Raw genomic sequence first — 5,991 nt, forward strand, 5'->3', positions numbered from 1 at the left:
TGCCAAACTCTCATTTTATATTTACCCTTTCCCATGCTCTTCATGATTTCCCACTTCCAATTCCCAATGGTCTAAATTTCCATCTGATATCATCTTCCTTCAGCTTGAAGAACTTAATTTAGCATTTCTTGGAGTGCATATCTACTAGTAGTGAATTTTCAGTTACCTTTACTGAATTATTTTGTTCTTGAAGGATTGTCTTTCTTGCTATAGAATTATGGAGTTTGTTGTGTAGTTTTTTTAAAAAAGATATTGTATCACTGACTTCTGTCCTTTGTAGGTTGTGATGAGAAGTCATTTGACTTATTTTTCCCCTGTATGTATCATTTCTCTCTGCATGCTTTCAAGATTTTTCATTATCTTTGATTTTCATCTATTTGAGTATGCTGGTCTAAGGATGGTTTATGTTACTCTTTTTGGAGTTCTCTGAGTCTCTGAAATATGTACACACATGCTTTTCCCCAAATTTCAGAAACTTTTGTCTACATCCAGATTTATTCTCTGCCCTTGCTTCTTCTGGGATTCCAAGTACTCATGTTAAATCTTTTGATATTATCCCACAGGTCACTGGCTGTTATCTTCAACATTTTTACTTTTTCATATGGATAATATCTATTGCTCTATCTTCAAATTTATTCTTTTTCTTGTCAGCTCAATTATGCTGTTAAGCTTATCTATCAAATGTTTGATATTGTACTTTTCAGTTCTATTATCTTCGTTTGGTGCTTTTTTTTATAGTTTGTTTCTTTACTAAGATTTCCTGTTTCTTCATTGTATATTTGGCAATGCTTTTGAGTCCAGTGAAAATCGTTCATATATTCATTCACGATAAAAAAAATAAGTAAAATTATTATTCACTTGTGAAAAGTATCAATTTCAAGAAATATTCCTACCTTTTTAGCTAGGTCACAAAAACAGGTTTCCTTTCCTTGGAGTTTCAGATTTGTGTGTTCATATGCAATGTGATACTGGTGAGAAAATCACACTGTCATTTTGGGTGGTCCCGATTATGAAATATTTACCAAGTATTTTTTTTTTTTAGGGAAACCTTGGAGTTCAAAATACAGTAAATCTTTGTAAAACTTCAATCATTCAACCAATGAGCACTGGCAAAGAACATAAGATAAACAAATTCATTGTTTTCTGTTTCAAAAGTTCCATAAAGTGACAATGATTCATAATATTTACATGCATATATTAAATCATCATACTTCTCATATTGTGGAACAATCAATTAGGGAGACATCAAGCTCTTTAAAATTCCAAGGAATTCACATTTTTAACCTCATATAACTGGTTAATTATAAGAGAAATTATTTTTTTCATATCTAGTGGAAATTCTTTTTTTACATATATAAAATATTTTTAAATAATCTATGCTATGGGGACACCTGGGTGGCTCAGCAGTCGAACATCTACCTTCGGCTGAGGCATGATCCTGGGATCTGGGATTGAGTCCCACATAGGGCTCCTGCAGGGAGCCTGCTCCTCCCTCTGCCTGGGTCTCTGCCTCTCTCTGTGTGTCTTTCATGAATAAATAAAATCTTTTTTAAAAAATAAATATCTATGCTATGAATCTGATTTTGTAGGCTGCAAATTGACAACATTTCTACTTGATTTGGAAGTCTTTTGAGGCAAAATTTACCCAGAGTATTAACTAGGTAATATTTCATATCGTACAACTCATCTAAAGCTAGAGGAGAATACATGTAGCTTTAATAATTTTGAATTTTTGATATTGTTAGAAAGATCTTTTATGGGTAGCTGACTGGTGGCTTCAAGTTCTGTTTACTTTTTATAAAATATTTTTAGGGTCACTTGGGTGGCTCAGTGGTTGAGCATATGCCTTTGGCTCAATAATAATATTTCCAGGGTCCTGGAATCAAGTCCCAAAAGCCTGCTTCTCCCTCTGCCTATGTCTCTGCCTCTCTTTGTGTCTCTCATGAATAAATAAATAAAATCTTTAAAAATATGTATATTTTTAGTCTTTTTCATAATATCCTAACAAAACTTCCATAACTACAATAATTTGTCTTCCTGTATTTCCACCTAAAATTTGATTGTATATGTAAGACACAGAGCCATTTTATAGATATACAGTTATAAGTTCAGATTATGTTTCAAAGTTATTTAAAATTTTGGTTTTCCATTTAATTCTGATTTCAGGCAACTAATTTTATCCATTCCTTTTTGGTTATCAAAAGAAAAACTTTCATCAAATGTATGTATTTGCTGCAAATGTCTCACAATATTCTCTACTTTATTTACTTAATTTTTTTTTTTTACAACAGGTTTTGTTTGCTTTGTTCATACCAAATTGCAATTGGCATTTGTTGTGAAATTTATAGTACTTCTTCCAGTCTCTTACTTTTTACTCTTCTGGCCATAGTACAGGTCTCTACTTGACTATGCATCATTAGTAAGCTTTCATTTTAAGTTTTAAAATCTATACATACTTATCTAACCTAGAATGATAATTTAATCATAACTACTTATATCTAATTACCAATTATTTCCTTCATATCACTGTAAATCATGTTGTCTTCATCAAATATCCAAATAAACACATCAATTGCTTGACATCAGCGAGATCAGTGATGTGTTTATGTGTAACACTAGAAACAACATATACATGTGAAATGAACACTATATTACATCTATGCAATGCAATGGTTGAAGTGAAAAGTAGTCCTACCAAAACAATAAAGTTGCCAGTAATGGTAAAATTTTTTACACTGCTTTTGTTTTTATATTTAACTAATTAGAATGAGATGAAATTTAAATCAATTTCTCAGTCACACTAGCTTTGTGTCTTAGAAAGTTCAATTTGATGGCCATATAAAATATATTAGATGTTTGGGAATGAGATGAGCATAAGAAAATGACAACAAAGTATCTGTCCAATATTACTAGGTATTACAATAATGCAGATTGGACATAAGGAAGATTCACTACAGCTATTATGGTAGAAAAAAGCCAAATATTTTTCATATATTAAGTAGAATCAGCAGGACTTGATGGGATGTGAGAGACCACAAATTCCAGAAAGATTCTCAAATACTGCAAGTGTACCAGTAAACCCTCATTTCAATTATTTAATTCTAGCCTACTACATCTTTTGTTCAATACTGGTATCCAGGAAGTCCGATTCCATAGTTGGTATTAGAATTAGGGCCAAGTCTGATAATTACCCCCACACCATTGATCTCCTTTTCTCCCATAATAAAAGAATAATCAAAAATAAATAAATAAATAAAAGAATAATCACTTCTTTATTTGCTTGTGTATACCACTAAGGATGAGGATTCTCCCACCTTATTTGTCCATGGATCTTCTATTATGGCCAACTGGAGATAACTGAAATTATGAGGCAGTTTGAGAGAACCTACCTTTTTTTTTAAGATTTTATTTATTTATTCATAGAGACACAGAGAGAGAATGAGAGGCAGACACAGGCAGAGGGAGAAGCAGGCATGCAGAGAGCCTGACATGGGACTCAATCCAGCGTCTCCAGGATCACGCCCGGGGCTGCAGGGGCACTAAACCGCGGTGCCACCGGGGCTGCCCTGAGGGAACCTACCATAAACACACCTTGTTATCACCCTTTGTTCCCTCTTCCATGCCTCCATTCTGCTGCCTGGATTTGAATAAGATGACGTGGAGGACTTTGGAGCAGAGCCACAACACCAGGCTTAGACTGCCACCTCCAGAATTTCATGCGACAGAAAAATTTTCCTGGTTGAACCAGTCATTCTGGGTCTTACAGCCAACATAAACTTTACTGATTCACCCAGATTATTGTAAACTAAGAACAGTTATCACATGTTCCTATCTCATCTCAATCAAAAACAGAGATTTTATATGAACATTCCCATGTAAGTATTTATCACCTCATCAAAAATTCAGAGTGCAAGGTGGAGATATATTTCCCCTCTAGGGTATGTTTTTTGCTTTTCTAGCAGAATTCAAATAGTGCCAAATGACATTTTGAAAGACTACATGAACTTTGGAAGAAAAGGCATGAGAGGCTATTGAGACCATCCCTTGGGGAAGAGGAGCCAAGTTAATTTATAGAATATTGTAAGACAGGAGCTTAAGTAAAATAAATGCTTCTAAACTTGGGAAACATAAGTAGTGAGCATTAGCTTATGATAGTGGAATTATCAAAGCCTGCTATACTTGGCTTTTAAACTGATGGGTTCCCCCATGCCTAACCTTGGGAAATTGACATAGAAAACTGCTTTGAGTCAGGTAGAGAAAGAGGGGCTACAATCCATGAATGAACAGTCATGTTTTGCGTTTCCTAATAGCCAATTTACAATAATTCCATTCTTAAACTCGGATTTAATAAATCTAAAGTGCTACCTCAAACTGTGGGAACCCTAGGTTCTCTCAAGAGTGGAGACAGAACTCCAGCCTATTAAATGCCATATATTGATCCATTCAAAGTTTGCAGAGGGGGGATTACAATTTTGCTCACAAAGGGTAGAACTGAGGGACGCCTGGGTGGCTCAGTGGTTGAGCGTCGGCCCTTGGCTCAGGGTGGCTCAGTGGTTGAGCATCTGCCTTTGGCTCAGGGCATGATACTGGGATTCAGAGATTGAGTCCCACATCAGGCTCCCTGCAGGGAACCTGTTTCTCCCTCTGCCTATGACTGCCTCTCTATGTGTCTCTCATGAATAAATAAATAAAATCTTTTTTTTTTTTTTAAAAAAAAGGGTAGAATTGAAACTAGGCCTACAGAGAGGAGTCTGGGAATTAAGGTCTAGGCTAGGCTATCTATCCTTAATCTGTCCTGAGCTTAATTCCTGACAGAAAGAACCAAATACACAATTTATGTCCTTGGCACTATAAGAATGAAAGTGTTTGTTTTTTTTTTTTAACATTTTATTTATTCATGAAACACACAGAGAGAGGCAGATACATGCAGAGGGAGAAGCAGGTTCCCTGCAGGGAGCCCGATGCAGGACCCAATCCCAGGACCACGGGATCACAAGCCGAGCTGAAGGCAGATGCTCAAACATTGAGCCACCCAGGTGCCCCAAGAATCAAAGTTTTTGCCCTGAGACCTGGAATAAGTAAGTACTCCTATGAATTCTCAGATCCAAATTATCGCTGTAGACATGTGAATGACCTTTCTCTTTTGTAGCCCAGAAACAAATTATTTCAAGTCTTTCTTCCACCAGCCTACTATTTACTAAATTTGTATAAGTTCCAGTCATGACCTCTGACACTTTATGATTTAATTTCCCATCAGAATGATAGACCAAGAACCTTATTTTAACCTATAGATAGCTCTTCTACTGAGGACATAGGGATGAATTTGAAATATATGTCCCTTCAAAGATCTGCCTGTTGAGTTAAAGGTAGACCAGTTAATAGGATACTTATAATGCAATACAAGTAAGAGCTATGAAATAATAGTAAAGGGGACTGAGGTAGGTAGACACTGAAAACAAACAGAATCTGGCAAGACTTCATAAAATAAACTTCTGTTTGGAGCAGATAGTGAAAAATCCTACAGATTACTAGAAATGCTCAGTAAAAGAGGAAAACTATCTCAAATGTTGAATGAGTCTATTAAATGCTTATATAGCTGAGTATCTACAAATATTAAATAAACCTGCATTGGTGCAAAAGTGAAAACAGAAACTGAAAATCAATAATGCTGAGGCTACCTAAGATGTTACAAAATGAACTGACTGGGAGATGAAATTGATGCGAGAAAGCTACAAGGAGCAACAGACAAATTCAAATACATGTAATAGGAGATTTTAACACATCTCTCAGTAAATGATACTTCAAGTAGATAAAAACTGCATGATGAATATACTGATCTTATGAACATATTATAAAAGCCATGCACTTAACATACACTGAATACATGCTGTAGTACATATGGGTTATTTTAAAAACTTGACCAAGTTAGAGAATTCAAATATCCTGATTTCACAACTTATTACAAAGCTATCATAATCAAAACTGTTACTG

The sequence above is a fragment of the Nyctereutes procyonoides genome, unplaced genomic scaffold, assembly GCF_905146905.1.
Source record: "Nyctereutes procyonoides isolate TBG_1078 unplaced genomic scaffold, NYPRO_anot_genome, whole genome shotgun sequence".
NCBI lineage: Eukaryota > Metazoa > Chordata > Mammalia > Carnivora > Canidae > Nyctereutes > Nyctereutes procyonoides.